This window comes from Coffea arabica, chromosome 1c (genome assembly GCF_036785885.1).
Source record: "Coffea arabica cultivar ET-39 chromosome 1c, Coffea Arabica ET-39 HiFi, whole genome shotgun sequence".
In the NCBI taxonomy this organism is placed as follows: domain Eukaryota; kingdom Viridiplantae; phylum Streptophyta; class Magnoliopsida; order Gentianales; family Rubiaceae; genus Coffea; species Coffea arabica.
The window spans coordinates 11,015,156-11,026,620 of record NC_092310.1 but is presented as its reverse complement, the minus strand read 5'-3'; the positions used below and the strand labels follow the sequence as shown (position 1 = coordinate 11,026,620).

The window sequence follows — 11,465 nt, the reverse complement described above, 5'->3', positions numbered from 1 at the left end:
CCGGCTGTCTTGGAGAGAAAACAAGAAAAGAAAAACTCCATTTCTTCCCTTTGATTTCCTTCTTTGAATCTTGAGTTTTAATCGGTGGTTTTGCCAAATATTTCACACAAGTGCTCTCAAAGGTGGTTTAAAGCTTTTAGATGGATTGATTGTGGAGGGAAGGCTCTAAGGTGTTAGCTTCTTGAATTTGTGGTAAGTTGCTTAAACAAGTTCCTTTTGGTTCTAAAATTGGTTAATTTAGGGTTTGTGATGTTTAAATGTGTTGTATTATGGAGTATTTCATGGGTTTATGGAAATTATGGTGATTTTCTGATTTATTGGATATTTTTATGATTTTATATGAAAGTCTTGGATTGGACTTGGATTAGTGGTTTAAATGGTGTTAATGGAAGCTCTTATACGTTAATGGTGATCAATTGCGGAAAATTTACGCTTATAATATGAATTTCCGGTTCTAGGGTTTCAATTGGGGGTTTTTCTAATGGTTGGCTTTAAGCTTTTAATTAGTTTTGATTAAAGGGTTTTGTGGCCCTAATTGGATATGTTTTATCGTTTACGAACCGTATGTGCAATTGTGGTTAATGGCTATATGATTGGGGTATTTGTATGGTAGGTTGGAAATGTGTAAACTTAAGGGGAAATGCTGTCAAATTTTAGAGAGCATTTGATTACTTTGAACTTGAGTTAATCTTGGTTAAGTTTATGAATTCTTATGATTGAAAGTTTGGTGGTACTTCCAGACGTTATCGAAATGATTTTTCCTCGTGGAATTGCCATGTACATGATTAGTATAGACTAGTCTCATGTTAAGTGGGGATTTCTAGGCCTTAATTGTGGTTAGGGATGGTTATACGCAAAGATAGGTTCGAGGGGAATAATTTCAGTTTTCCCCTGTTTCTGGACTGAACTTGGACTGTCATTTTCTCTGTGTTTTAGACCGAACCAGCTTTTGCTCAAAACATGAATTTTGTAGATATATGAGTTAACTACCTACCTGCAAAATTTCAGATTGTTTGGACCTCTGTAGCCTGGAAAAATGACTGATTTGCTCTGACTGTTATAGACTCCTGTTTTATGACAGTTTTCGTTCTTTCTCTAGAATTCAGATTTTGATTTTGAAAATGTATGATTTGGCCTTGGAAATCTTCATAAGAAATGTTGACATATGTTTTAGCTTCGTAACGCCATAAGATTTGTTTTGATCGGATAGGTATAGCTTTACTTGTGATTAAAATGCCAAAAGGCAATAGAAGCTTGTTAATGTTAGAATTTTCCTTTGCTTGACTTGATATTTGGTTTTAGGATTTCAACTTGATCAAGATAATGAGGTTTGCCGGATAAGCTTCGTGAGCCGTGCTTGGTGAGTGTATCATTAAATGGTTCAATGTACTTGTTATATGACTTGAATAGGTCGAGGGTGTACTTTACCACTCTTGACCACTTGTTTGCACTATTGTTACTGTTGGACTGTGAAATTTCATGAATATGTGATTTGATATTTGTTAGGGCAATGCCCTATTATTTCTGTGAAAACTGAGCTCATTCCCTCGGACCGTTATTTGAGTCGAGCCGGCAAGGGCTTGGGCGATTCGTTAACGAGCCTTCGGGTCTCTGATAGGCGAGTGGAGTGTTATCTCCTGGACCTTGTGGTATACTCGAGTATTACCTTTTGAAACTATGAGATGTGCGGGCCCGAATAGGGGGTGAATGGTGGAAGGAATTGGTGCGAAGTGGTGTCTACGGTTTTTGGTTATCCTCAATGGTTGACGGAGTGTCAACGAGTACGATCAAGTATGGACCTCGGAAACGGCCCTTGAGGGCCGAATGTATCCTTTTATAAATGGATGTTTGAATGAAGGCACTTATGCATACATGTTATTTGGCCATATCATGTATTTGTGCATTTGGTACCTCACGAGCGCAAGCTCACCCCCGTTGTTTTGTTTTCCTTACAGGGACACTGTTGGACGCAAATTTTGAAATGAGTTGAGCTTGTTATGTAGCTAGTTTTGAGTTGCTCCTCGAAAACTTGAAATTTTGATGTAAATGAATTCAAGTACTTTTGAAGTGTACAATTGAACCTTTCTCATGTATATATATGTCCTTATCAAGTCTTGGACAAACTACATTATGTGTTTGATGTGTTTATGCGAGTACCGGTTTCGAACAAAGGAGGAGCTGTATTACGTTATTTGTGTACCTGGATGGTGTGTATCTTGTATAGTTTGGATTTGAATCCGTTTGTATAAGAGTTGAGTTAGGGTGACTGTTTGAATTTAGGAATGGATGGATTTCTCTTGTACACTTTGATTTTTTATTTAACTTGTGTAAATTTTGGGCTTGTATAGTTGGCTGGATGTGGATCGGGTGTATGTATACATTTCACTCTTGGGAATTAATTTCCGCTACGGTGATGATATGTAAGTTTTGGAGGATTTGATGTAAAATACGAGATTTATATTGTAATTTACTTGAGGACCGTAGTGAACGACTGAGTCCTGGCGAGAGCTGGGCAGGCGGCCCGTTGACCCCTCTGGTTCGCCTTAGGGGAAGATGGGGTCGTCACAATGATAATATGAGTGTTATTGTGGTTGTGATGAGTATTAAGCTTAGAAATTGAAGGAAAGATGAAGAAAAAATTTCGCAGGAATGCTAGACAAATCTGTCCTGTTTTTGCTATACCTGTATTTCGATTTTTGGGGGCTCAAATGACTGTGAAACTGATGTGTATATGTTGTATATGTTGTGTAGAAAGTTTCTACCAAAAATCATTTGAATTGGTTGAGCAAAAGTTGAATTTTCGAAATTTATAGAAACCTAGAAAACGTGTTCTGGGCTGATAAACAGTGTCTATTTAATTGAACATATCTCTATGCATAAAAGTCGAAATCGAGGGCTGTTTGTGGCATTGAAAACTAGACATTTGTATCTTTCCAACGGTATAAAATTCACCTCCTGGTTCGAACTGAGTGAACCATAGGAGTTCACCAAAATTTCCTGTTCTGTTCTGCTGTTCTGTTCAAATGACAGTGATAAGCTGCATCTTGTCGCTTGAATTCGAACTACCTATGAACTGATTTTCATAACAACTTCTTCTGATGAAATGTAGAATTTTGAATCTAGTTTTCAATTCCACTGACCATTCTCAATTCCAAGTTGTATTGAGTGAGATATGGTACAATTTGTAAACTATAGTAGAGCTGGAAAACCCTTTCTTGTGTTGGCCGAATGCTTAGGCTAATTGAGAGATGCTTTGCTTTGAAAATTTTGATTTCAATTGACTACCAATTACTTTTTAAGTGTTTCTTGGACATTGGTTTCACAAATGAACTAAAATGGGACTGATTTCATTGTGCAAAATGTTCGGAAATGAGCTAAGAGCAAGAAGACAGATTTACTAGGAAATATTTTCCAAACTTTGGTGATCTTGTTAACTGTCTTTCCATACTATTTTTTGGGTGAAATTCGATAGGGGAATAGTACTCATATGAAAATTTAAGTGTACTGAATTTGGTGTTATTCTAAGACCATTTTGATACCCAAATGATGTCCCAAAGTTTGCCTTTAAAATCTGGAAAACTTTTCTTTTTCTCTTGGCCGAATGGTCAAATTTGTTTTGGAATGTTTTGTTTCGAAAACTTTGATGTCAATTACCCTAAATTGCTCATTGGATGTTATGGAACATTGGTTTCAACATTTGAGTGAATTGAGGTTGATTGTGTGGGTCAAAACTTTTAAAAGGAAAGAGAAACTCGAATAGGCAGATTAGCCTTGAGAGTTTCACGAAATTTGGTTATTTTGTTAACCACCTTCCCGTATGAGTTTTTGTCTAAATTTTAGTAGAGATATAGTTCACATATGGAAGATTTAATGTATCAAATTTGGTGTATTTTTAATGCCATTTTGATGGCCAAATGATACTTCAAAGATAGCTTTTCAAATCTGGAAACTTTTGGTTAGTGAGTAATTTTCAGCCGACTTTGAGCTACTATATCTTGATGCTCAAAACTCCAAATTTTATTCCATTTATTGTGTTTGAAATCTTGATTGAAATTCATATTGTGTTATGAATTTCAAAGGCTAGTTCACTTTCTGTGAATTTTGCTAAATTTCCAAAATTTGCCGAAAAACAAGACTGAAACTGCCTTACTTACTCAGATCAGCCACTTTAAGCTGAAAAATGATTGCCTTTCATTTGCAATCATATAAAAGTGTCTTCTAAAAACTTTTAGTACTTTGGAACTAGTTTCCAACGGTACCAAGTTTTCCAATTTTGGACCTACTGAGTGCAAGATCCGATTTTTCAAAAATTGCTCCTTAAAACTGAAATTTTCGAACTTGACGGGAAATGAGTTTTAGAAACTCTTCACTACCCTTCGATATTGAATGACTGTTTTAAACTTGATTTCATGAAAGAAATTAGTTTCCCTTGTGTTATTAAACCCCACTTTTGAGCCTCAATTTACAAGTAATTAAGGCTCTCTTTCATGATATTTTCTTAGTATTGTACAAGTGTATAACCTTCCTTGTTAACGAGGGTTTATAAACAATAGTGTGTTATAGCCAATTATTATTTGCTCATGCGCTCAAGGGGACCTTCAAGAGAATCTCGAAACGGACACTTAAAAGTTTGTTTGAGCACTTACACTCTATTTTGAATTGGTGAGTGTTCCATATAGGAGTACATGACTTGAATGGTTTTACGACATGTTTACTCCATGGTCATTATGTGTTTAACTGTTAAGTGCTACCGATTATTGTTCCTATGAACTTTTTCACCGTTTTAAGGCGAGTGTGTACTTTATCTCACTCGACCTACTAAAATGACAAATTTTTACTGTTAATCGTGAACTACTTACCATTTACCGATTTATTTGAACTACTTACCATTTACCGATCTATTTGATTACTTACAGTTTACCGATTTACTTGATTACTTGCGCATGTTGTAAGCTCTAAGCTGAATTGGATCCTGCCCTAAGTTACTAATCTGCTCGAGTCAGGACTGGGCTCGGTTGGGTAGGTTGGAACCCTGGGCCACCGTTTCGGTATACTCGAGTATTACCACTGGAGGGATATGATGATGGCCAGACAGACCGAGAGGATTTGAAGTTATAAGGTAAAGTTGACCGAAATGGTTCCACTGGAACACCGTATCCTTCAATCTGTGTTTATTTCTGTAGAATGATAACTGTTTCATGTTAATGTGCCAATGTGCAACTTTGAACCATAAGTGTTATGCTCAAATTATTTGATTTATTAGAACTGTTAGAGTGTCTTGGAACCTCACTGGACTGTTTAGCTCATTCCACGTTTTTGTTTTCCTTAACAGAGTTCAAGACCGAGAGTACTCGTGAATAGTACTCAGTTGTTTCCTTTTGGAGACTTTAAGTTGTATTATAGCAGATGACTATAGTACATATTCCGTTGTGTTGTATTTGAGTTTGAAGGTTAACTAATTGTAAGTATGAAATGTTTTGGAGTACTTCGATTATATATTGAAATTATTGAAAGTATTTCTAGTTTTGAATTATGGATTGTAGTGAGCCCCGTTGAGAGTTGGGTAGACGTTCTGCTAATACCCTTGGATTCGCCCTTGGGAGAAGTGGGGGCGTCACAGAGTTGCACTTGGTTTCCATCCCACAATGGTGAACCCATACCTGGGGAAGGGGAGCTTTGCAATCGCATTACACATCTCCGGAAAAACACATGCATCTACCACCCGTGAAAACTGAATCTCGAACGTTGCTTTGATATCCCTGAAGATCTCCTTGCAGAGCTCTTGACTTTGAGGCACAACTCCCTCAAAAACTGAAAACAAGGAAATAAGTGAATAATACTATATTTTAATCAAATGGTACATCTAAGATAGTATATTCAATGCAAAGAGCTTGTTTATTTAAACCTGGTGCAACCAATTCTTTCTAAGTTCACTCGTCTGCCATGGCTTCTTCCGCCGACTCTAAATCACTAGAAAGTTCAATTAGTTAAACTAGCAAAATTGGAGGGGATAAACAAAAAACACGTAATAAAAATTAAAATAAAAATAAGAAAGAAAAAAACCAATGCAAAGAAAATAAATCGACTAAGCACCAGTCCTCAGCAACGGCACCAAAATTTGATGGGTGTCAAACTAGTAAAAATTAAAATTCCTACTCCAAAAATATAATTTCGAATATAGTGGTAAGTAGGATCAGATCCATAGGGATTGACTGATTTGTTTCTTTGAAATTGAACAATAAAAAAATGGGGAAATGTTGAAATTAACCTAAGTAATTTACTCAATTAAAGATAAGAACACAAAATTAACTAAAACTACATCAATAAAAGGCAAATCTCTAGTTAAAGGATTAATCTCCACTTTGATTCAATTAACTAATCATCGATGCAAAGATAAAAATCATTTACTTATAAATAAACTAGTTATGGTTATCAACAAACTCTGATAATCTGTCTCGCCTTATTATCTCGATAATCACAACAAATTATGTGGTTATTTCTCTTGCAATTAAGTAACACTAAACAAATTCTTAGGATTGACAGCATTAATTATTTGAAAGACTACCAATTTTAACCAACAAACATACAAGTTCAGTTCATTTAGATTAGATTATATATTCCCATGACATATATTTGAAAGTCTCTTTTACAATCAAATTACATCACTTGCTAAAAACACTAAAAGTATCAAACAATTACAGATTTGATATTTTAGATGGTGATAGATTATTTCAACAATTAAATAGTGGCTAATTATTTAATCATGCAGAATAACCATTTCGAGAATGAATAGAGAATATATAAATATTTATAAATAAATGAAAAAAATAAAATCAAATTAAATCTCATAGTATTCGATGAACCAAAATTTTGATTTTCCTCTGACTAGTAAAAGAACTTAGCCAATCATGATAGCATCACAGCCAAGAGTAAAACTAGGGTTTATTGCAAAAAAAGAAAAAGGAAAAAGAATTGTTGAACAAAAGAAACCAAAGGAGAAAAACCATTTGCTTTGACCAATATTTTTGGCGTGACTAGTCTCCAAACCCATAGGTACGCCCTCGGAGGAGGTGGGGTCGTCATAGGTGAATCAGAGCCGCCTCGCGTGGTCTCTGCACGAGGTGAGTTTGGGTCAAGTAGTGTTATGGTCCCGATTACATGGATGAGTGTAAAGGACTAAGTGCTCTGCTTGAGCGTAAGCTATGAATCCTGAAAGTTATACGCGTAAAACCTTTATCATGATACTTGGAAAAAATAGCTATGTATGTTTGGTAGGAATCTTAAATGTGGTTGATTTACACTTGGGAGTGGCCAGCTCGAGTTGTGAATTACCCTATTTTTGGATTCTTGTACTCGAGTACACAAGAGTTGAGGGCATTTGGATGAGAGTCAACATTACGACGGCCTTTGAGGTAAATTGTTATGGCAAAGGTCAAGGCGTGGGGGATTCTAGTCTTGGACCTGCGAGTGAACCAATCAAGGAGCGTGAACATGTTTGGCTAGGGTTTCTATAGATGATGGCTAGATTGTCATGTGTGTTTGAGAAACTAACACTATAGACCTCTTTCCCTTCTCTTATGTTTGTGTGGACTTTTAATGTTCACGTGACTTTGAAGCAACTTAACTACAATTTCCCATGTATGTCTACCACTCTTGTGATATTAGAGACCTGTAGTTCGGTCCTTGATGAACTACCCATACCTATACTTCCTTGATACCTATTAATCAGTTAAACTATGGACTTGGCTTGGATTATTATCGTGTTGAGATTGAGAGTTTTGGAATGACGTATGGAGATTTTGATAAAAAAGGATTTGAGTTCTATACCTGTATGCAAAAGTTTGAGGTAGGGTGTGGAACTTTTGATGTACGAAGTATGTTTTAGGGTTTCATTATGTACATAAGTGATAATGGTACCCCTTGTGTTAAGATCCCAGAATAGGAATAAGTGGCATAATATCTTGAGATATTGCCCTACTTATGTTCCACTTTCTCGTATATCTCATTTGAGAATAACTAAGTTTAATCTTTTGTGTGGTTGGATTGGGAGTGAATGAACTTAAAAGTTATATGGCTAGAGTTTTCAATTGTAATTAGTTACTTATTTCGATCATTTGATTTGCCTGGCAGGCTATCACTTGAGTTTAATCGAATTGGTGAGATGACAAATTTGACTGAAATGCATAAGGAAATAGAGATTCTTTGGAAGGAAGTAGAATTCCAAAAGAGATTGAGCACTGGGAAGAACGATGGAAACAAGAATATTCAGAGAAAATTGAGCTATTGCACAAGAACATAGAATTAAAAACAAAATACGAAGGGATCTCGGAAGATGTGCGGAATAAGTTTGAATTGGTGCATTCGTCTAGTGAAATAGCATCTCAAGATATTCCTAGTAATCAGGTTAAAAGAGGTGACGGAAGTTTTCGCGATATTAAAGGAAAACGTAAAGAGATTGGTGAAAATGAACTTACTATGAAGGATAAAGGGAAGAAGAAAGGGAAGAATGAACCTTTCAAGAAGAGATGCATAGCTGCTAAGTGTGAAACATGTAACAAAATTCATACGGGATTACGTTATTTGAAACCTGGTGCATGTTTTAGATGCGGCGAACTTGGACATCAAGTTACGAACTGCCCAAGACAAATGAATTTCACGATGGTGAAGCTGCTGTAATAGTCAAAGTTAGCAATTAGTGATATTTTGCCTGAAGCAATTGTAACTATTAGACTATCTGTAGTGAAATCTTTATGTAGTAAGTTGTATTTCTGTTAGAAACAATGAAATTGGTACCTGGTGTTTTAATTAGTGATATTAAATGTCTATGGTTGGGTGGTGTTGAATCCTTATTCATGAGTCAATTGTTGCAATTTAGCTTTGAATCTAAGCAAGGATTTTTCATTTATGATTAGTAAGGAAGGAATTTTGATTAGAGAGGGTGATTCGGATCCAGTGGTACAATTGTAAAGATGAAAGGGACCTTATATTGTGGACGATTTGTCAATGTACAGTGTATGAGTTTAAGAACTAGCAAGAGTAGTAATCAAGTTTTGTATTTTTTTTCATCGAGTTTGAAGTTTGTGTCACCTTTTACCTTTTGATATCTTCATTGACATTTCTTAGCATGCTACTTTAGCCATTACATTATTAAGATTTTCCCTCCAGACAAGTTTTTCGTAGCGGTATGAGTGAGGGGAAACTTTTGAGAAGTAGAGGAAACCCTACAGGATCGAGTTTTATGAGCAAAGGTGAGAATTTCGAGAACAAAATTCTTTTAAGGGGGAGAGAGTGTGAGAGCCCCAAAAATTAATTTTATTTTATTTTATTTTATTTCTTTGAATATGTGAGGACCTAGAAATCTTGTCATTTTATCCGTTTTAACTCCATTGCCTTTTATTCATTTAGTTATTTATTTATTTGTTTATAGATTTGATAATGATTTTTGTCTTAATGGTTTTATTAATCTTTATATGTGAGAGTTAGTGAGTGAGGTTAAATGCGATTCTTCTTTTGTGGGGTGTGAAAGGAAACTTTGGAAAAAAAGAGGGAGTTTAGTGCAACAAAGAAGAATTGGGATATTTGGAACTAGAAAAAGATGATGAAGGAGATGAAGATAGAGGAGATGAACTCATGTGACAAGGGTTACATTTCCTTCCTAACTCTTTATCTTTTGTACTTGATTCTAAGTTTAGTTAATATACAAATTATGGATTTATATATTATTATGTGTTTCTAAAGTTTATGCCTTGGGTTTGGTTGAACTTTCTATGATTATTAGTGTTTATTATTTGGCTATTTGATGCTATTATTCGAGCAAGTTATTTAGCACTTTAGTTCTTCAAATCATAATTAACTTGGTACCATTAATTGTGATTATCTAAAGGTGTTGTTTCTTCAATGAAAATTGAGATTTAACACTAGTTCAAGAAGTGCTAAACCTAGGGAGTACACTCACGAGAGTAAAGGTGCACCTTTGTGGCTTTAGTGATTTATTTCATGTAATTTCATAGAGGTAGTTAACTTGTAACTAATTTCATAACCACGAGAGTAGGTATGGATTAGTTATAAATATAGTTGATTCACTACGAGAGTAGGTTTCACATGCATAAGAAAATTACGCCATAGCTAGCCAAGATAGTAGTAATCAATGATCCAAAAATAGCATTTGTATGAGTAACTAGGAATACCATAATCTAAGGAGTTTTCATTTGTTATTATCTTGCATAAGTTTAGCATAGTTTTATCTCTTTTAATTCATTGATTGTCTAAATAATTGAGAAACTTTAGTAGTGCCGGTAATTATCCAATCTTTCTCGTGGGATCGACCCGATATATGCCCTAAATTACTAGTTAACCTGTATACTTGCAGTTAAAACGGGCATAAATTGGATTTAAACTTGTACTTATATAAAAATCCCGTCAGTATGCCGTAAAGGGAGGTGGGGTTGTCACAAAGGAGAGGGAAGGAAGGGAAGAGGGGGAAGGCATGGAGAGGGAGAGGGAGGGAGGAGAAAGAAAGGGGAGAAAAAAGGCGAGGGTAGAGGGAGGAGGAGGGAGGGGAACGGGAAGGTGCAGTGGTGGATAGTAGTGTGTGGTGGTGATAGTGGTAGGTAGAAGAAGATAGAAGTGATACGTTTATTTCATTTTATTTATTCATTTATTTGGTTAGTTGCATTTGACATATTGTATGGATTAGGTGTTTTGGAGTTATTTTTGTTTATGTGTTACTATAATATTCTAATTGAAAAACTTGTTTATAAAAAATACATAGTCTAATCCGAACAGAGCCTACCTGTTTAAATAATATCTAGGTTTGATTTGGAAAAATGGGATGGGAGTAAATCATTTACTTTTTAAGTTGTAATTAGCCCTGATAATAAAACTCATTAACCGGATTAAGGCGAGAACCCAACGAAAGCACAAGTGGATTATTGTTCAACCAATGGGTTTAAGTGGCCGAAGTACTTGTGGATCATTATTATTATAATACTTGGAAAAATAAACAGAATAACTCCATTCGAACAACGATGTATATGGAGAAACTAATTTATCAAATTTGTCAAAAAAAATACTAAATTTGTCATAATATATATGTGATTATTTTGCTTCTATAATAGAATTTAGAAGCATCAACATAATTTCTTCTAAATTTTGTTATAGTGGTGATTAACTGCATATCAATTTATTTAAGAAGGGATAAAGTGCAATTAGGCTATAGGCTTAGTAGATTAAAAGGTTATTAGCCCTTTTGTTCCATGTCATTTTAAAGATGACCAAACTCAGTGACAAAAAAAATGTCATATGATTTTTTTTTAATAATTATGGTAGAAAACTGAATACACGTCATATATGAGTGTAATACAAAAGATTGTAGATTCCAAAACATTGTAAAACATAGCACTCAGACTTTTTGAGTCCCACTTTCATCCAGCTTTTTATTGTATGATTTCTAAAGTCATTGACCA

The 11,465-nt window shown here is 35.0% G+C and overlaps 1 long non-coding RNA gene across 1 annotated transcript; it reads left to right on the top strand.

Moving 5' to 3' along the window:
• Window positions 1–1,969, top strand: LOC140006302 (uncharacterized). The gene is made up of 3 exons (XR_011813941.1): window positions 1–192; window positions 1,303–1,360; window positions 1,956–1,969. It is a non-coding gene; the product is annotated as an uncharacterized lncRNA (long non-coding RNA).
• The last annotated feature ends 9,496 nt before the right edge of the window (window positions 1,970–11,465 follow it).